We start from the raw sequence: 22,526 nt of genomic DNA, 5'->3' as shown, positions 1-22,526 counted from the left end.
CTCTCCCCCCCCCCACTGCCCTCTGCAACCCCCCGCTCACCCCCGGCGCCCCCCAATTTTTTCACCTAAGTAGGCAGTTACTCGAAAAAAGCGATGCTCGATTGCGAAATAGCCCTAAATGAGTACGTTCGCTCTTCTCTAGTGAGGACATGTACATAAGCCAAATAGGTTCAGGACGCCCTTGACAGACCACCAGAAGAGAGGATATTCTAACAAGCACGAGCAGCTCCAACTGTTTCATTGTCCACCATCCAGAGACAGGTGGCATCGACACTACAGGTCCTTGTGTTTGTTGGAACAATTTTCAAGTGCTTGGCTGAAGGACATTTGGTCTCATGGCGCCCATTACATGTCCTGCCATGACACCATTTGCAGTGGTGTCATGAACCATGAAACTGGATTGCGACGGAGTGGAACTGGGTAGTCTTCAGCGGTGAATCCAGGTTTAGTTTGAGCACTTACAATGTCTGTGTTCATGTCTGGAGACCTAGGGGTGAGAGCCTCAATCCTGCCTTTGCTGTAGAGTGTTACAATGCCCCCCCTGCTAGTGTGATGGTATGGGGGGAGACATTGCATTCGACAATCGGTCACCTCTAGTAGTGGTATGAGGGACAATGACTACTCAGCGCTATGTTCAGGACATCCTGCAGCCACGTGTGTTTCTCTCACGGCAGCTTCCAAGAGGCGTTTTCCAGCATGATAATGCTCGGCTGCAGCCAGCAAGAATGTCCCAGAAATGTTTTCACAATCTTGACACACATGCGTGGCCTGCCTAGTCGCCAGATTTTTTGCAACGAGAACAAGTATTGGACCATCTGGGACATCAATTTCAACAGCCTATTAGTTTGTATTATCTAGAGGCGCAGTTACAGCAAATGTGGAGTGATATGCCGCAGGATACCATATGGAACCTGTATGCCTACATACCCACCTGTATCACATCTTGCATCCAAGCTAGAGGCGGCCCAACAGGGTAATTGAGCCTTTATGCCCGTCCATATTGTATCTTCCATCCAACCTAGAAGCGGCCCAACAGGGTACTAGAGCCTCCTTCCGAGTATTCAGTTTTCCACAATAAAAGATCCTTTTGCTCTGATATTGTAATCACTTACTTATATCAACTTTACAATCACACAAAGAAAGTTGCATTTTATTTCGAGAACTCCTTCTAGGTGCTTGATATTTTTTGACAATGAGTGTGCATGTATTTCAATAGAGAGAGGTGATTAGGAGTATGTTCAGGAAATGTTGCAGAATATCCACAATGGATATTCCCCACCAAATTCCATATCACAACCACGACAGAAAACCTGTCAAAGTCTGTGCTATAGGTGCAGATTTTGTTACAGTTTTTGGTTTCAGATCTACAGTAAATTTCATGCTTTCAATTGAAGTATATGCGATTGAGCTGCTGCTACAAAATGTACATAGTGCTCGACTGAGAGCCACAGCCTCTTCAAATAGCTGAGCGGCTGGGGTCCCATGCCTCTGTCCTCAACACATCCTATATTGATGATCTATCATGAGGATAAGTTAATAATATTCAAGTCTTGGGAAAATGCTTTAAGCCTCTGCCAGTTTTCTATAGAAGATGCTTGTCTCCCTCATGAACAAGGGGACATGTTAAAATCCATCAGGCCCTATCCTGCTTGCATGAGAGAGTCAAATGACTCCAATACACATTTGATAGTTAGCTTTCTTGCCAAAATTGGTAGTTTTAGATGACTTTCATCTAATATGTATGGGCTGTGACCAGACCATAGAAACACACAGGAGCTAGTAAAGCAGCTAATAAAGATCAATCCAGTAAGAATTATACTGCTTAGCCCACAGCAAATGGAGACAGATATAACGCTTACAACACATAGGTAACTGCACATAGCAGGTTAGGTAAATAAAACATCATTAGAGGCAGAGATTGTGTACACACTGACTGCAGAGCTGAGAGCAGTGCGAGTGCAGGGAAGCTGAGAATGTGAAGACAGCCCCTTCTCCACAGCTAAAAAAATGTCCTAGTTGCTAGAGAAGCTGAATTCCTAATGACAAGCAGTGGATTGCAGAGAGGCTGCACTTCAGAAATGATTTACAGCAGTAAAACAAAAATAATTTTAATTAAGGTATATTACAAGATTGATGAGACACATGCAGGCTATTAGATGAACACAGGTTTTCTCAAAAGTTAGGCCGCCTGCAGACGGGCGGAAATTCCGCAGCGGGATTTCCGCCGCTGGAAGCCTGCAGACGGCCGCGGTTTGGCCGCGCAAAATCTCACGCGGCAAACAAACCGTGGCATGTTCTATTTCTGTGCGGGGTATGCTTTTATTAACTATGGCACTAACAAATCACTGCCATACGTGGCAATACACTGGCGAAGGGTGAAGTCACACGAACGTATATCGGCTCGGTTTTCACGTCGAGCGAATATACGTTGTCCTCATGTGCAGGGTGGGGGGGGGGGAGGATGGAAGAGCCAGGAGCAGGAACTGAGCTCCCGCCCCCTCTCTGCCTCCTCTCCGCCCCTCTGTACTATTTGCAGTGGGGATCTCGGAACTTAGCCCCGCCCTGCCCCGCCTCTTCCCATTGCAAATAGTGCAGAGGGGCGGAGAGGAGGCGAAGAGGGGGGGCGGGAGCTCAGTTCCTGCCCCTGGCTCTTCCATCCTCCCCCCCTGCACACGAGGACAACGTATATCGGCTCGGCGTAAAAACCGAACCGATATACGTTCGTGTGACTTCACCCTTACACATGCTTGTGTGAGCCCGGACCGTAGACTTTGCATTGTACAATGTGAATCAATCTTGTGTCTAGCTCTGGTCTGTCTATAGTAGTTTCACCGCTGATAGGTGAACTGTTGCATATTGAGAAGTGGCAGAGTCCAGTTGGCCATGAGGTGAATGGCCATCTGCCTGATTACAGAGCATTCCCAGGGCAGCAGCAGGTCATATGGCCAATAAAAGGTCATTAAGGACTTTGCACTATCAGTCAGTGCACTGATGGGCGGCATACAGCTGCTGATTAGTGGCTGAAAGCTACTTTGATCATGGTCCAGGTTCAATGGACAACATATGAATTGCTGACTAATGGTGCCCTACTTAAAGTTTAGCTGCCATTTGCTGCACTCATACAGTATATAGGTGTGAATAAGTGACATATACAAAGACCTGTCAAGTATATGCTAAAGCTCTCAGGACTAAGAACTGAAACAATTAAAGGTTTTATGGTTCATTTCCCTCAGTGCACTTATATGTAGCACTGCAGCACTTACATTAATGCAAAAGGTTGGAGTCATCCCTTTAAATATTAAGTAATTGTATTATTAGCAGTTACTTAATGTAATGTTGAAACCAACATTATGAATTATTAACATTATGTAATTATTGGACTTTACAACAGGGGGGCCTAATTCAAAATCTGCGACAGGCTTCCCACCTACCATTTATAAGACTAGTGTCTTTTTACGTGGTCTTTAGTCACCAGGGCCTGGGTATGACTGCTATCCCTGCACCTCCTGAAGCTACCACCTGATTGTCAAACAAAAGCCATAACACTCTATGTAAATACAATATATATGCAAAGGAATCCTGGGCTAGCTATTAAAATTTATACTGTGACATTACCAGCAGGGGGCACCATTTGATCCGTGTGTTTTTCTGTCACCTTTGTATGTGCAGAAACCATTTATTAGAAGTGCGCCCCTGTGCTGCTATTTTTATATTAGCTGGGAAGGCTAAGTGCGGAGCAGTACATGCAGCAGGATGATAACCAGACACGAGGCATGTGCTGGCTGAGATTAGCACAGGATGTGTGATTGCTGCTGCTCCTGCACAGATTTCACCCTTGCTGTATATACAGTGATATATCTAAGATTTAGTTCAGTGGTTATGATCAGGGGGTTGATGGCCTATGATATGTATAGCTTATAGGTTGGGGTTCCACCTCTGTGACTTCTACCTGACTTGCGAGCAGCAGTCTCACAACCTCCATTCTGTGGTCCAAGGCGGTCTGTGGACTTTCTGTAACTTCCAACTCTGTGACGGCTACAGAAGAAATATACTATTGCATGGTTAGCAGTTCAAATGAAGGGGGGAGAATCTGGGGCAGATTTGTAGTGGATTTTCTGTGCGGAGTGTCTATATGAAAAATCCGCAGCATTTACAATAGCCGGAATGTGAATTAAATTTTCAAAATCTTGTCCGCACGCTGCTGAGAAAATCTACCCAAACTCTGTGTAAAAATCTGCACCAAAGGGTGCAGATTTTGCGCTGTGGATCTGCTGCAGACACTTTGCAGCAAATTCTGCCCCATGTGAACATACCCTAAGGCCTCATGTCCACGGGGAAAAGCAGGCCCGCTACGGATTCTCCATGGAGAATCCGTAGCTAGTCCCTCCTGTCCCGCGGACATGAGGCATAAAAATAAGAATAAACTCACCTCTCGCCCGCTCCGGATCTTCCCTTCGCCGCGGTTTCATCTTCTCTCTGTCGCGGCCGGATCTTCTTTCTTCGGCTCGGCGGATGCGCAGGGCACGTCGGTTACGTGCCCTGCGCATGCGCCGGCCCAAAGAAAAAAGATCCGGCCGCGACGGAGAGAAGGTGAAGCCGCGGCGAAGGGAAGATCCGGAGCAGGTGAGTAAATTCCGATTTTGGTCTCCTCGCCTGCGGGAGCCGTCCCCGCGGGAGACCCGCACGAAAATGGAGCATGGTTCAGATTTTTTCATGCTCCATTTTTAAAAAAAAACACTTTTATTGACCATCCGCAGGTATTTATCTACCCGCGGGTGGTCAATGCATCCCTATGGGATATGGATCCGCGGGCAGGAGAAGAGTTAAAATCCGCTGCGGATTTTAATTCTTCTTTTGCCCGTGGACATGAGGCCTAATACTCCACCTCACTGAGTCCTCCACAGTGAAAGCTACAGTCTGTAGGTAATATTGGGGCACGTAGATGGAGATCGTTCTACTTTTATGACCTTTTTTGGTTATTATTATAATTCAGCACTGATTAATTTCCTAATCAATCTTTATAATTGTCATTTTTATTACATTTGTACTGATAAAGCTCTCCAAAGTGCCAGCTACTAGGGGGGGGGGGGGGGGTCACACTTCTTTCGCCCTACACTGCAATGGATTACAGGAAGTGCATGGGGCAGTGCCGGATTGCCCAGGGCTCTACAGTAAATATTATTCTATGCGCCCACTGTGCAGCTACATGCAAATATTATTTAATTCCCATTCACAAATTTCTTTCTGCTGCATTTTCCATATACTTCTCTCAGGGACATTTTTACCCCTAGGCACTGGAGGTCCTTTAGCGACTCCTTCTGGGGGGCAGTTACTTCAAAAATATATATTTATCTATTTTGTTTTAACTCCCTGTATTAGGGGTGTATTCGGGATTTGTATGTAGGGCAGCATGAGCTGTAATTACGGCCCAGACTTCTATAGAAAGGCGGCTGCATTTGCATGTGGCATTGCTTTCACTGAAGTACTGTAAGGAGAATGCAGTGAGCAGGAACTGGTAGACTCCCATTAACCTAATGGTGGAATTCAACGGACAAGAATGATGCGGGATTAGAGGCGGAGTACTTCCCCCACAAATCCCCGTGGCCTCAGCTGCTATGGATACAGCAGTACTCAGTCTGGCAGTTTGTAGCTGGTTGTCAGACTGCTGCACACTTGTGTGGAGAGTCCAATAAATGACACCTCACAAATGTCCACATACATAGCTGGCAGTTCATACTGACCAACAACATTGAAGCATAGTCCTTCACCACTATCTTCACATCTCCTGAATGTGATATCATGTCAACTCAAGTACTAATGCCCCCAACACCAGTCCAGCCTTCATCTAATCGTCAACCGTTGTCCCGTATTAAAACAAACCGTCACTGTTGTGCAAACATGTCACCACAGAGGGTTCAATGCTGACGTAAAGCTAATGCAGCTTACATGACACAGTGGCAAGCCACGATTTCACCTCAGCTAACATTTGTAAATCTTGCACAGATATATTTTGACCAACTCTAATCCTTTTCACTATATTAAATTAGAAACACTGATACTAGTATAAATCTATGAAGCGAGGAGGGGAGAATGAGGCAGCTGCTGGAGGGAGGCAAAGAGACTCATACAGAAGTGTAACTGCAGCTTCTAGTAAGTGTTTTACATAACCACAGTGCTGTATTCACATGTACACTGCTCAGTACTTCTCTATAATATCCACCATGCTGCTGTTGCTTCCATATGTGTGAGAGATAGGGGAGCAAGATCAAATCTCCTCTATGCATGTAGTGTATGAGAGATCATAGTAGCTAGTCTACAAAGCTGAGAACCAGCCCGCACAGGGTAGAACATTTATTTTAAAACTGTCTCTAAGGGCTCTTTCACACAAGAGTATATCGGGTGCGTTTTTACAGCCGGCCGATATACATTACCCATCTGATGCAATGGTTTCCAATGCATCAGTTCAGATGCATGTAATTCCCAATGTGTAAAAACATCAAGCCAGCAAAGATAGAGCATACGGTTGGACGTTTTTATGCCGGCAAGAAAAAATAGTTCTGCGACTATCTTCGGCTGGAATACGGTGGCCACTGCCATAGACTCCTATGGGACCCTATGTGAGCTTCCGGAGAAGAGAGGTGGGAGGAAGCTTAGCAGCGTGACTGCTAAACTCCCTCCCCCATCTCTCCCCCTCTCTACCCCTTGCCGGCTGTCTGCAATGAGAGGCGGTGGGATGGGACAAGAGCTAGTGTGCTAAAGTACTGCCCCCGGCCAACAGTATCCCGGGATTGCGGCGACAGTGTATATGCGCCGCAGCCTCGGCCTTCTAAACGGGAGTTAAAATGGGAGTTGCAGCCATGACTTGGTCATGGCTACCTCTTGTTCACGTGATTTTCGGCCACGCTGTGGCTGTGACATGGCCGGCCGAAAGTCATCGCACCCATGTGAATGAAACCTAAGGCCAGCTTCACACGACCAGATTTTTACTGCAGAATCTGCACTCATCGTCCTCAGAGAGGATTATTAGCATTCATTGAAAGGTAAGCAAAATTGCTTTTTCCTTCACACTCACGGAAACGAATTGCATATTCTGCGTGGATCAAAAATGGCAGCATACTATATTTTGCTGCGGAGTCTATGTGGACGGCCTCCTTTGAAGTTATGGTAGATGGGCTACTGTGTCAGCGCGAGAAAAGTAAAAAGTCTGTACTGTGCATGACCAATGGTGAGCGTCAGCGGTCATCCATAGTACAGAAAAAGCAGGTACTGGAACCCGCATGCAGAAACTGGCTCTGCCGTGTGCAGCCGGCCTAAATGGGAACATTTCCAGGGTGCTCAATGGTAAAGGGGCATTTCTGAGTAAATAAATTTGGGCTACAAAAGAACAAGTACTGCGCAAATAATATATGGGACACATTCCCGTAAATCAGAACCTATTGCTTCATCAATGGATGCAGCGACTACTACGCCAGTCAGATTGCTCATGATTAATGCTACATCTATAAGGAGTCACACAGTCACTTCTGTTCAGAGCTGCTGACTTGTCCTCACCCTTTTGGCAGAAACTTTTGTTTGTAATTGAAACAAAAAGGATGATACTGTAAAATCCATTGAAGTTTCCTTCTGTAGGATCCTTGTTTTTCCAGAGATAAGGGGATTGTGTGAGAGAAGAAGGAGGTGAGAGGAGGTGGGGGGTAAACCAAAGAGGAGGGAAGGATTAGGTTAATGAGAGAGGTGTGTCATAGAGAGATGTCAGCCCAGTCCTGTGAATCATTAGCTGTGTCACAGTGTGCCAGTGCTACACACGAGCTATGCTGGGATATCTGTGCCTGCTGCTACATTGATACGAGTGCAACGCATTGCCGCTGAGTAATTGGGTCTGAGTTTGGACTTGAGGTTGCTGGCACATTCTTTTGGTGACCCTTGAAGACTTTGCCCTTGACTCGTTGCAGGATTCCATATTAATAAGGTAAGACGCGTAGAGCTGAGGAACACATGAAGTTCATTGAAAGTCACAGGATCAAAAGGTTCATAGGAATAAGAATATAATAGGTGGAGAGTCTATGGTTGGTTTGGAGCTACAGGTAGTAGAAGGATCAGTGGTCTTCAACTTCTGGCTTTCCAGCTGTTGTGAAACTACAACTCTCATCAAGGCAGGCTTAGAGTTGTAATTTCACAACTGTTGTAGAGCTTTAAGTAGGAGACCATTGGGATAGATGCTGGTTAGAGAGGGCAAAGTCAGAGGGCTCATCCAGTCCTGGATTGTTTTAATTACACAATGTCTGTGCCATTTTATATTTGTGTGTGTGTGTGTGTGTGTTTATATATAATCTCATCGGATCTATTGTAGGCTCAAAAGCTTGCTGTAACATCATTCTTTCTGTTATCCATTGAAAAGTATTATATCTACAAGATTACTTTGTTTCTCTTGCTTAGAACAATCACACATTAGACAAACATTAATGGCACTTTCATCTTGGGGGACCTCAAAGTCCTCCATGCAGCAATCATAACCACCTATCTTTTTCTGTCAGATTAATGATGATAGTGACGAATAATCTAAGTGACCTGGAATTAAAGCCATGAATTGTAAGGTATGGAAATACAGGCTCCAGTGGGGGCAGGAGTTTGAGAGACTGCCTTGTACAATGTTGCAGAATATGATGGTGTTATGTAAATAATGGGTAATCTATACATGGTAGCTGGAGGACAGTTTGTTAATATATACTTCAACTACCTTAGGCCGCCTGCAGACGGCCGGGTTGGATCCTGCTGCGAGAATTCTCGCAGCGGGACCCGACCCTCTGCAGGGACCAGTGCGGCGCCCACCTCTCCTGCGGCTCTGGCTCTTTGATGTGCCGGCTGTCGCCCAGCCAGCGCATGCGTAGAGCGGAGCCGGCGGCCGGGGAGTGACATTTCTCTGTGGGCCTCTGCGAGACATGCCATGATTTGTTTTCCGCGTGTGTTTTCACGTAGACAAATCGCGTCCGTCTGCATAGGATTGCGTATTGTAATGCAATCCTATGCAGGCAGGCAGGGGCGGAAATTCTGTGGGAAATCCCGCCGCAGAATTTCTGCCTGTGTGCAGGGGGCCTAAGGCCTGTTTCAGACGAGTGCATTGTAACATGTCCGTAATACGAATCCGTATGTATATTACAACCAGTCATAAGTATTTGATCTTTTCTTGCCTCCATTTTTTTTTTCTACTGGACAAATACTTATACTTTTTTGCCAAATAGAAAATAATAGCAATACTGAGACAAACCACAAAGAACTGGTCATGCTGCATTAAAAAAAAAAAAAAAAACAGCCATGAAAAATATGGCCCTGTGAATAGATACATAGACTTACATTAGCTCCGCATTACGGTCCATAAGACATGGACTAAATATGGGGCAAAATTACACAAGTGTGAAACTGACCTTAGGGTATATTCACATGGGTGAGTAGGATGTAGATCAGTGAAAAGCTGACTGTTTTACTTGGAATTTCACTGCAATTCTTCATGCACATGCGATTCGTTTTTACAATAAAAACCGCACGATTTGCATCAGATTCCCATCCTTTATGCACATGCGTGAAAAATGTGGTTCCAAAAGTAAAATACTTTGAAAACCTCTGCACTCACATGTAAAACGTGCGTGAAAACCGGTTTTTCAACACTCCCATAGAAAATAATGGGCGATTCTTGACTAAGAATTGCCTAAAGAGAACATTCAGTGATTTTTTTTTTTCTTGAACCTGTATGAATAAAAAAAACCAAAACACTTGCGTAAATGAACCCATTCAAATGAATGGGTTCTTTTCCCGTGTGAGTTCTGTCTATCTTGGAATCAGATGGAACTCGCATGGGAATATCACCCGTGTGAATACACCCCGAGGGCGGCTTCAAACGACCATATATCGTCCGGGTTTTCACGCCTGGTCGATATACGGTGTCACTCTCTGCAGGGGGAGGAAGCTGGAAGAGCTGGAAGCAGTGCACTGAGCTCCCACTCCTGCTTCGCCCCTCACCACAATTTGCAATGGGGGGGGGGGGGGGCGGAGCTAAGTTCCGAGACTTAGCTCTGCCCCATCCCGCCCCCTCCATTGCCGAGGGGCAGAGAGTGGGGGCGGGAGCTCAGTGCATTGCTCCTGGCTCTTCCAGCCTCCTCCCCCTGCAGAGAGTGACATCATATATCGGCCAGGCTTGAAAACCCCTGAGGCTCCATTCACACTTGGCAGTTTGTGTGCAAACAAAACGTGCCAAAAAGTGCATTGGTGAAACCAGGTGTGTTTTTACTGTTTGTAGTAAAATGTAGCAAAAACCGCACACAGTTTTGTAAATGCACTTTTTGATGTGGTTTTTATTGCAACCAAACTGGCCCGTGTGAATGGAGCCTAACCGCTTATTCAGACGAACGTATTTTACATCAGTATTTTGTGAGCCAAAACCAGGAGTGGGTCTAAAATCCGCAAGACATGCAAATGTTTCCCATATACTTTCTCTCCACTCCTGATTTTGGCTCTCAAAATACTGATGCAAAATACGACCATATGCATTTTTACGTTTGCCCGTATCCACCATATAATCACACAAATAAAGATTTGACGCGAACGAGTCCTGATCTTTATTTACGTATTTCAAGCCATTCACAAGGAGTGCTGCTGCGTGAATATTAAAAAATACGCAGAAGCAATTGAAAGCAACGATCGGAAGACAATGCTCGGAATAACCAACAATGCTTAAATCGGGCCAGCTGTCTTCTTTTCCCAGTATTGTACGCAGGCTAACTCCGTCTCCCCTCCCTTTTTGTTTCTGATGTCCTATAAGTCTATGGGAGCTTGCTATGTATCACGAGTGGAAGGTTGCCGGATCCCATTATAGTCAATGGGGTCCAACCGGCACTGTTCGATTCTGTCATTATTTGTCACTCCGCTTTCCAAAGCCCATGAATTGTAAATTTGGTATAGTTATATAGCGATATACCCTTTTATAAACTGTGGAGAATCAACCTAAAGCCTACAGTAATGGGGTTGGGGGTGATCAGTCGCTCCTGTCCTGAGTGGATAGGGTGCAGAGCAGAATAGAACAAGGCCAGCTCGATTAAAAAAAATGGCCTTGGCCAAAAAGCAATGTACCTCTTCCCATTTCTAAAGTTCTTCACATAGTCACAACTCGCATAATAAACCCACCATATAGATTATGTTACTGCATACAAGTCACATAATACCCCCATATAGAGTCCATATAATATTTATTTTACATTGCTGATAGAGTGCCAACATATTCCGCACCGCTGAAAACCCTTGCTGAAAGACCTCACATAATACTGCTATACAAGTCCCACATAATACTTCACTTCAACTCAACACACTAGTAAATACCGGATGATTTTAGTTTGCTTCTGGGATTTTCAAGGAGTCCCCTAGTAAATGTAGGCCTAGACAGTTACCCAACTTGCTCCCCCCTATAACTGTCCCTGAAAGGGGGCCCCCTTTCTTTTTTATACAACACTTGTATGCATTCATACAAAGTACTAGCAGATGTGTCTTCCTGGTTATGGACACTACTGTAGATGGAATTATATTCTCCAGCCATTGTTCTTAGTGATGCCTTTTAGATGCATCTTTCGTATGTTTACTGGTAAATTCCCATGTGAAATGTCTGCAGGGGGCGGCCATGTTGACTGTAATCAAGGCAAACCACTGAATGAGGGCATTCATTCCAACACACTGCGACTGCTGGCTCTGCCTGTGTCATGGCTGCACTGAAATAAATGCTCTTTACCTTTGATCCAATGTTCCAGCGAGTCTGGCATTCATTAGCCCATGGACTGGGTTTCACTCAAAGGTCTAGGAAAGGAAATGAGAATCTATGGACTGTGGATTTGCTGACAGAACATAACAATTTACAATGTTTGACATTTAAGAGAAAGTCTGCAGAAATGTAAAGCAGAACCCCCCGCCTCCCCCTCATTGGGGCCCATTCTCCTCAATCTATGGCTTTATTCACACGAGCGTCTATATATGCAGCTATTTACCCATGTAGATACACCGGCCATCAGATGGAATGCATTGCATTCAATGGGTGGCCGGCGGATTTGCGCAGGTATAGATAGCTGCGTATATAAAGACGCTCGTGTGAATAAAGCCTCAATCTGGGGGTCACCTGAGAATGAAAGCTTAAGGTGCTTTTATTTCCTATTGAAAATCCCAGCGGGGGATCGCTACCTCCCTGAAGTGATGCGAGGCGTTTTTAACACAAAAACGCCTCGCAACCGCAGAGAAATCGCACGTTAGTGAGTGCAATATTAGGCCAAGTTTCACGGCTCAATATCGCACTCGCCCGTGTGAAATTAGCTTTAGGCCACTCACACATATGCTTTTTACCATTATTACAGTTCCAAAACAGCGGCAAAATCACGGCAAAACGCTGCAATCAAAATTGCTACGTTTTGCTGACGCTGTGTGTGTGAGTGGCATTTTAGTCACTAGTAGTTTATAATTATTGTATTAGTGCTGTAATAGTAAACGGCTCACTTGTTTATGAATAGCAGCTAATCTGAACAAGCAGAGCTGCAGTGTAAAGCATGGTGGAATGCACAGCAAAGTGATCCTCTGATGAACTAGGAAGTGGAATTTTAGCATTAAGTCTAGAGATGAGCGAGTATACTCGCTAAGGCACATTACTTGATTGAGTAGTGCCTTAGTCAAGTATCTCCCCGCTCGTCTCTAAAGATTTGGGGGCTGGTGGGGAGCGGCGGGGGAGAGTGGGGTGGAACGAAGGGGAGATCTCCTTCTCCCTCTCTCCTGCCCGCTCGACGCCACAACTCAGCTGTCACCCGCGCCGGCCCCCGAATCTTTAGAGACGAGCGGGGAGATACTCGGCTAAGGCACTACTCGCTCGAGTAATGTGTCTTAGTGAGTATACTCGCTCATCTCTAATTAAGACATGACCCAGGCCTGGTTGTGTTTGGCATCGTTATTGCCTCACTGTATAAGGTGAGCTGTAATGTTGAAGATAAGGGCATATGGCGTCTCTGTGAGACCTTGACACCTATGAAGACATCGGGTGATGTTATGCACAGTCTGTTAGCACTGAACCCAAAGCAGTATGGGTAGCGCAACCCAAGCTGTCCTGACCAAAACTGCGTGACATATAGACCGGATTCACACGAATGTTATTGCGCAACAGAATATTTGCATGCGCAATACAAAGTGAATACAACCTGTCGATTTCAATGGGTTTGTTCACATACGTGTATTTTGCGTGTGCATTATGTTTGCGCCAAAAAATGCAGCGTGTCCTATTTTCTGCGCGTATGCGCAGGGAAAGAGCACATATTGAACCAATTCCACTAATTGCCCATTTCAATAAATGGGAGCACGGTTGGGTGTTTTCTTGCATATAAGCAATGCCCATAGTGCAAATGCACAAATACCCATGTGGCACCAGCCGTAGGCCTCTCTCACAGGAGCATATGGTCACAAGATATTACACAGGCAGTTTTCGCAAGCGTAATACGCAGTACCAATCTCCCATAGACTTTAACTGTACACCTTACACGCAGCGCGAGAAATAAGCATGTAGTATCACGCCACGTATTACACGCGAGTTCACTCCAAGGTAATGCATTAGGGATTATCGGCACGCAGCAAGTATGCATGACATTGCGTGATCGCACGAGAGACATGCGCCTGCAACGTGCAGCAACATACACTCGTCTGAGGCTCCATTCACATGGGGCGGTTCGGCTGTAATGAAAACCAGACCAAAAAGTGCATGGCGATAGCAATGCTATGGAAAGCGTGCACTGCGTTCCCCGCGGCCAGATTATCGCTGCGGGGAACGCAATGCAAAAACGCCCGTGGACAGGCAGCCCTACTCGGCGACCCTTATTAAAAGGTCTGTTTTTACAACCATTTATTGCTGAAATTCCTCTAAAAATGAAGCCGCTTTGCAAATAACCTTGATGAGGAATCTACTGCTGTTATGTGTAAGCAGAGCTGCGTGACTCCATGCTTCCAGACTACACATAACATGTTACTTCCTTCTCAGTAACTCAACAGCTAAGTACAAGGTGGCCACGGGCAAGTAGCCCACCACCACACTCTTATGAAAGCAGTCAAAAGAAAAGCTGCATGTTGCCCATAGCAACCAATCACGGCGCAGCTTTCATTTCTTACACTGCTGAGGTAAAATGAAAGCTGCGCTGTGATTGGTTACTATTTCTCATACTGCTGAGGTAAAATGAAAGCTGCGCTCTGACTGGTTGCTATGGGCACCAAAGACACATTTTCTCCTATACAGCTTTTCCGTGGCCCACCCTGTACAATTACCATTCAGTGTTCTGGAAAAGTAGAATGGCCACTTGCAATAGTATTTCCCAGAAAAGGATGTAACGGTATAGAAATGGACAAAAGAAAAGACAAATAAGTTTCATATTTTAGCAGTGTATTGGAGCAGTCAGTGTAACTATGCCGCCATCTTGTCAGCCTCCATCTCACATACAACTCTCTGACTTCTGACCCTGTATATTGAGGCAGTCAAGCATTTTGAAGGCTTCTTCCGCCGGTTAGCAGCCAGCCCTGCCAGCTAGCGCCAGCGTCTTTTGTTACGGTTTTGCTGGGTTGTTTCCCCTCTTTTATGAATGTGCCGCACCCCACAATTAATCACAATGGACGCTTTCAGCTTACGCACATGAATGGCCAACTGTGAAATCGTGTGGGAAAAAAAAGCCCAAGTGGCGGGCCTCGCTGCCGCGCTGTTACCGGGCATAAAACATTCCCATAAAATACACTGGAAGGTTTTTATCTTTTTTCCGTTGGAGCATCTGGAAGGTTTAGTTGATGCAAGGGATATTGTGTGAGGGGAGATGGATGGGATCTATACGAGTCCCGCTGGTAAACGCTGAACAATCTGCTTCGTTTTCAGTCACAAGCCTGTAAACTTTGGCAGGAGTTCCCTTGCTTTTGTTTGGCGCGTCTGACATATGGCACCGTGGCACATCACATTACACCTGGGGGGTGCAGGGAGAATGGCAGCCAGTCACCTGGCCACTTCTATCCTAGCTTAGGCCTCGTTCGCTGGGACATCATTGCAGCTTTCTCACATATTTTGCTCTACTTCTGCAGCATTTTCAAGATCTTTGATTGCTGTCAGTGAGTATACAGGGCAAGACCTATCTTTTCCATCAGTGTATAAATTCGGGCGCCGATTTCGGTTGCGTTTGTTCTATTTTTTTCCGGTGCAACGTTTTTACGCAGCTGAAAATCGCTCCCGTGAACGAATATATTGGAAACCAACGCTTCAGATGGTCGGGATTATCGGACGGTGTATAAACGCGGCTAAATGGCTGCGTAAAAATGCTTGCGTACATAAGGCCCAAGGCTAATTTTACACGGGCGAGCGCGACATCGGGCAGGGAAACTCAGCCCGATATCGCGTTCGTGAACATGTGATATCCCCCAGGTGCAAGGCATTTTTTTTATCAAAAACAGCTTGCATCACTTCAGGGAAGTAGTGAGGCGTTTTCAGTGGGAAACCTGGCACCGCACTCACGTGTACCTCACGCGCCGTGCAATGTTTTTACCAGCCCTTTTAAAAAGAATGGGCGAGGCGTTGTGAAGGAACAACCAAACATGGGACCTGCCACGTTCCTTTCCCACACTGCGATGCAGGAAGAAGCAATCGCTCATGTATCCGACCCAATCCAAAAGAATGGGGTTCTTATACGTGCTAGATTTGTGCGTCTCACAAAGCACAAATCTCGCGCGATTGTTTTCGTCATGTGTGAAAGCGCTCGAAGGCCACCTTCACGTGACAATTTTAGCTGCGGGTTTTCTGAAGAGGAAAAATCACAGCAAATATGCAGCAAGTCTGCAGCAACCAAATCCTGAATGGTGCGGATATGGCCGCATTTATAATTGCAGATCAGTCGTGGAATTTAACCCTTGCATTTCAAGGGTCGAATTCTGCAGCATAAATAGACATGTGCGGATTCTTAATTTGCATGTGTTTTTCAAAAATGTTGCGCATTCATTGTTGAAAGTTTCCCGCACCGCGTGAAGGAGATTTCTGACACAAAAATACATGATTTGTAGTGTTATGGCTCCTTCCCACAGACGGATTGGCCGCAGCTATTAGGTTCTATTGAACCTAATAGCACAATGCTTATGGTGCGGAATTCCGCACTGTAAAATCACCCGTCCTCACCCGCGGCATGCTCTATTTGCTGCGGGTGTACGCGCGGACTGCTTCCATTGCAGTCAATGAAAGCCGTCCATCACGCTATCTTCCGCTGTAACACAGCGGAAGATAGCGTGAAACCGCTTCCCCGCCTGCTGTGGGCGTGTCATATGACTCGGCCGGCGCGTCACGCGCTCTATTGCGCATGCACACCGAAGCGTCATGCGGGACGTAGGACGCCGGATCCGGAGGTAAGCATTGGGGTCTCTGGCGTGGCGCTGTGGCGGGCTCCGCCGCGGAATAACGCGGCGGAGCCCGTCACGGCCGTGTGAAGCCGGCCTTAATGCTGTGGAATTTCTGCCAGTCATCTGGTGTACTCATTTTACCAACCTTGGAAGGATAGAAGGCTGAGTAAACTTTGAGAAAGCTACCTGAAGCATGTGCGCAACCTTCTGGTTGTGAGTGAGAGCTTTAGACTGCATTTTAGCTGCCTTAACACCCTGTGCCACACGAGGCCCTGACTCAGACCAATTTCATCATTTGTGAGAATGGTCAGAAATCTGAGGGTGCACACCCATAGAGTCACACAGCATGCAAAAGCTAAAAAATTAGCATAGGGAAATCAGGTGCGTCCTCACATTTAAATCACCTCATGCATTTCTGTCAGGGTGCATTCATACGGGCGAGAAAATCGCAAGACGCACAAAAATACAATCCATTATTTCGAATGGGTGTGTTTACATGGGCGATTTTTCTCTTGCAGCGATATTGCAGGACAGGTAGATCGCAGCATGTGCTATTTCCGTGCACATTCAGATGTGCGGCCTGATGCACATCACACAGCACATGGATTTAGTATATGTGTGCTGGGCAATGTAAGTCACGCCTGAGAATGTCAGATCGGACTTGCTTTCGCTGGAGTGAATGCGCCCTCACACAGACACATGCAGAATGTGGTTTGCAACAGGTCCTCTCTTGTTATATAAAAATACCCCTTGTTCTCCTCCTTGCGGCACGTGAGCAGTTATCACGGAAGTACAGACTGGTGGTTAAACTGTCACTTGTACTGATGAGCTGAGTCCCTGCAGGCCTGCCTGGCACCACCCTGCGACTGACAGCGTGTGTAATGTGCGGGGAAACTGGTGAAGGCATTCTTCTCTGTTGTGTTAGTGCAAAAAATGTACAAAAATTAGCACACTGGTTGGATGGGCACTGGCAGCATCTTTCCCTCACCCCTCAGACCACTACAACATAAGAGGGCAGCAGTATTAGGAATTTCCGCCGCTGGAAGCCTGCATAGGATTGCGTTAACAAACGCAATCCTATGCAGACGGCCGCGATTTGGCCGCACGAAATCTCGCGCGGCAAACAAATTGCGGCATGCTCTATTTCTGTGCGGGGCTCTGCGAGCCCACACAGAAATGTCAATCGCCCGCCACTGGCTCCGGTCTGCGCATGCGCCGGCTGCCTGGCAAGCCGACACATCAAACATCCGGAGCCGCGGGTGAGTACGCGCTGGTCCCTGCAGGAGCTCGGGTCGGGTCCCACGGCGAGAATCCTCGCCGCCGGATCTGACCCGCCCGTCTGCAGGCGGCCTTAGGCTGTATTCACACTGGCAAGTGCAGAATCTGCAAGTAATTCCACAGCCAAATCGGCTACATTGAGATGCAAATTCAGCAACTGTATATTTACTATGCATTTGCTGCGGGTTTCCATTGCAAAAAGCCCGTAGCAGATATAGCCCATGAGAAGGTGGTCCTAGAGCAGGGGTGCACTATGTATTCTGGTCTGAGGGCCACATTGCCATACTGGACCACTTCTAAGGGCCGCAAGGGTATTCCCATCTGAGACATTTATGCTCTATCCTAAGCATACGCCATAATGTATCGAAGTGGAACTTCCAGAACTACCACCTAGCAGGAGAATAATAGGGGTCATGTTCCCTTCCAATCAGCACTCCAGACAGCAGACAAAGCATGTGTTGTCTCTCTCCATTGTAGATGATGGATGTGGAGGTAATGGCCTGGCATTTCAGAAGTCCTATAAACTACAATGGAGAGAGCTGCATGCGTATATGATTCCTCTAACTTGTATACTCATTTCTGGAGTGCCAAGCAAGTCAAGAGACTTTATTCTCCTATCATATAGTAGAGCCAGACATGGCTACACAGTTCACCCTTAGCAATTGTCCTAATATATAGGGGGCCCAGACATGGCTACACAGTTGTCCCTTAGCAATTGTCCTAATATATAGGGGGCCCAGACATGGCTACACAGTTCACGCTTATTACTTGTCCTAATATATAGGGAGCCCAAACATGGCTACACCGTTCAGCCTTATTTCTTGTTCTAATATATAAGGACTCAGACATAGCTACACAGGGCACCCTTTGTACTTGTCCTAATATATAGTGGACCCAGACATGGCTACAAAGTGCACCCTTAGTAATTGTCCTAATATATAGGGACGCAGACATGGCTACACAGTTCACCCATATTACTTGTCCTAATATATAGGGACGCAGACATGGCTACACAGTTCAACCATATTACTTGTCCTAACATATAGGGACCCAGACATAGCTGCACAGTTCACCCATATTACTTGTCCTAATATATAGGGACCCAGACATGGCTACACAGTTCACCCGTATTATTTGTCCTAATTTATAGGGACCCAGACATGGCTAAACAGTTCACCTGTATTACTTGTCCTAATACATAGGGACCCAGACATGGCTACACAGTGCACTCTTAGTAATTGTCCATATATATATATATATATATATATATATATATATATATATATATATATATATATATATAATGACAGAGACATGGCTACACAGTGCACCCTTAGTACTTGTCCTAAGTACTTATAGGGGACCCAGACATGGCTACACAGGTTGTGCACCCCTGTCCTAGAGTATCATAAGGTTCTACTCCTTCCAACTATTATCCAGTATGTAAATCACATTGCTTGGTGGGACAGCCAGGGTACAACCTTCTTTCTGCCAGTTAAATGTTCCTTTTTGGAGTAGAGTTTTCCTTTAATTTTTGCAAATCCACAACCTGTCCCTTCATTATTATAAGGCTTTGTCACTTCTGTATTTCTGTGATGAACAAGCAGGTAAAATTCAACCTGATAAGGAAAACCTCACATGGTAAGCGATAATTATGGACCAAAGGTGCCTTCCGGGATGGCTGGAATGCACAGCCAGGCTTTATTGCAGGGATGGTCAGCTGTTAGTTACGTCACTGCCATAACAGGTGACACATGGAAATGGAACATTCAGTACAGAATTATCAGCACTTTTTTTTCTTTTACACCTGAGTTCTGTTACACCCAATATATCTTTAGGAACTGAGACTGAAAGAAAAGTATGTTAATCTGTTCATCTGTTTCTGAAGCTGAATTTTCAAAGCTGGCAACCAGCAGTACCACAATGCTCACTGGGGTACGACCCCCAACTTTTCACAAATGTGAGAGGCAGAGAATAGTTATGTAGCATTATAAACCCAACTTCTCTACCTTTGTGCTCTATTGTTCTGGTATTGTGTCCATGAACCAGGAGGCTTAGGATGAACAATACATTCTTTCATGCTATTACAGGGGTGCCAAGCCTGAGATTGTGAAAGGACAGAGAAAACAGTGCATTTAATTGTGGGAGCTGGGCTGGTGATCACAAGTTGTTCTTGTAAATTGGACAATAAGATTAGGAACTATAAATGAGATAAGCTGCAGAATCAGGAAGTTATTTCAAGATAAACAGGCAGGAGGAAGGTGACATGACCCAGGTGATCCAGTGACAGTAATGGACAACGGGTGTAAAAGAGAACAAGGTGTATGACAAGTCCTCGGCTATATACTGTCTCCAACCGCCTACAACAAAGATCAACAGGGATTTTCGTTACATGCAAAGCCTAATTATTGTATAATAAACAGTTCTACGACTTGCTGATAAAATTTGTTTCAATTGCTCACAATTTTCAAGACCTCTGTTTCCTGTCAGTGAAATAACGCGTTCTTGTTTGCACCCAGAGTCTGATAATCTTTACAGACCTAATACTTCTTTCTCTTAATGTGTTTTTACAGTTATATCCACTCTAGAAAATCCTATTTGAGCTGAGAGCTAAGTCTGGACTCCAGATTGATACATGTCACCTGTAACTATACATTGTAGCAGATGGAGGGCTGAAGAGGGGTGCTTGTTTACACAGTAGTGGAAACCCCTCAGTGCTAGGTCTGCGTTTGGCTTCAGGCTTTGAATATAAGCAACCTTAACATTCACTGACAGCAAACATAGATCTTGAAGATGGCAAGGGTTTGACATACAAAGCTTTATCTGTGGCCTATATTAGATAGGTTTAAAGGGATTGTCTAGATTTATACAGGGTGTAATCAAAAAGACTGAAAGAACAATAGCGTACTTGAATAGGAAGGCATGGATGTGCTATATGATGATATGGTGCATAAGCTCCTGTAAGCCCCGGAACATGGATATCAATTTTGTGTTGTGGTCCCTGTAAAATCCAACTGCAAAGTTGAAGAGTAGCATGTAAGAAGTAGAAATCTGCTTCCGCAGTCCATGTTCCGGAGATCCATACCATCATGTAGCACATCCATGCCTTCCTATTCAAGTACACTGTTGTTATTTCACTGACATATAGCGCTGGGTCGGCCTTTTTCATTACACCCTGTATAGCTTAGGCTACATTCACATGGTGTCTTCACTACCATTCAGGGGTTTGCAGCATGGCTCCATCTGAATGGCCAGAGAGAACCTGGACAGCTCCATAGGCTGCTCCTAAAAAAAACCGAGCCTGCTGTAAAGCTTCAAGCTTTGGTCTGTGTTTTAGCAGGTTTCTGTTTATGTCATTTTGGCTGGATACAATTACAGCTGAATGTTTTCTGTAATTGTATCCAGTTTCCATTTGTACTGCCCAGACTGATATATATATTTGTTGCAGTGAAACACTGTAACAAACAAACTGGGGCTAGAAGAGATTAGCTCATAGATTGAATGCTGAATATTTGCAGTTGATGATGAAAGTACATGTTGGCAGGAAGTTGCTAGTAGTATAGGGGTAAACAGATATTCTGCATGTAATCACAGCAGTTGCCATATTTGTGTCTGCATCTTCTGTGCTTACCGTAACACAAACAATGTCTCCCTGATTGCGTCTTGTGGTATTTGTGGTGACTCTGTACTATTTGTAATGCACGTTAATTATTCCTAATGTCAATGCTGAACAGTACTACAAATTCTTGTATTGTGCTTGAACTATAGAAAGCATCGCACTACTCTTCTGAAATCCTCTGTACTGCGCCTTCCATAATTTGACGCGGTCTTCTCAGTCGTGTCCATTCATCTCTCACATCATGACACTTTATCTGTTGTTTGTCCTTATTAGCATTTTCACACAAATGAACAGGTCATTGATGTCAAAAAGATCACCATGTCCTTCTCCTTAAATACTCTGTGCTACTGATAACGCTGCCCTCTTCTTACTATATAACTCTCCGCCTTTAATATCTCATTTGACTCCATTCCATCTTTCTTACATGGCTCTAATCCTGTCACGTGTAATCCTGTCCTCAAAAGAATAGAGTTCATAATCGAGTTTTGTGTGCGAGATTCTCACCCGTGTGAATACGCCCTTGCTTCTCTGTGCTGCTGGGATTTCTTCTCCTTCAACTTTAGGGACTCGCTCACAGGGGTGTATTGCATATTTTGGTCAAGTGAATATGCTGCATATATATGCAACCTACGTGTTGCGTGTTTTGTGCCACATGTATTTACAACAAAAACACGCAAGATCGGTTGACTATTGGCAGCAGTTGGCATAGCAGAAACTGCAGATTGTTTCTTGTTCCTGTTTCTTTCTGGACAAACCAGGTGAACTCCAGTATGGCCGTCATGGCAGTCCCCACAATGGTTGTTGCTCAACTTTTCATGTGTCCTTGCTGGTTAAAAGTCTTGTCCAGGATTAGTAATATCTTGCTGCTTTTTTTCCCCCCAAAGCGACGCCACACCTGTCCATGGTTTCCTATAGAAACACTCACATGAAAGAATTTTAGAAGCACTAAATTTGCCCCCCCCCCCCTTCCTTAACAAAGATAGGACATGCAACTGCAAAGTTGCATCTAAGCTCCTTGGTGTGCGCAAAGATTGGACCTGACCTATCTTTGGTGAGTGTTTTCCATAGGCTCCTATGGGAGCTAGAAATCACACACCTCGGATCATGTGAATGGGCTAATTTAAATAGGTGGAATTAATCCTTTCACGTGATCTTTAGTGCCTATACTGCGCTAAAACAGTGCTTGTGTGAATGAGCCCTGTGGGAAAGTACA

General features: G+C 45.4%; 1 protein-coding gene across 2 annotated transcripts in view; it reads left to right on the top strand.

Annotated features, from left to right (window-relative positions):
- Positions 1-7,776: 7,776 nt before the first annotated feature.
- Positions 7,777-22,526, top strand: part of PHLDB3 (pleckstrin homology like domain family B member 3) — a 70,699-nt gene continuing 55,949 nt past the window's right edge. For both annotated transcript variants that reach the window (XM_066607087.1, XM_066607086.1), the window contains exon 1: positions 7,777-7,969. The gene's annotated coding sequence lies outside the window, so the exon portion shown is untranslated. The remainder of the gene's footprint in view (positions 7,970-22,526) is intronic.

This window comes from Eleutherodactylus coqui, chromosome 6 (assembly GCF_035609145.1).
Source record: "Eleutherodactylus coqui strain aEleCoq1 chromosome 6, aEleCoq1.hap1, whole genome shotgun sequence".
Classification (NCBI taxonomy): Eukaryota; Metazoa; Chordata; class Amphibia; order Anura; family Eleutherodactylidae; genus Eleutherodactylus; species Eleutherodactylus coqui.
Note: the sequence above shows the minus strand (reverse complement) of the source record. Positions and strands in the feature narration are given on the sequence as shown.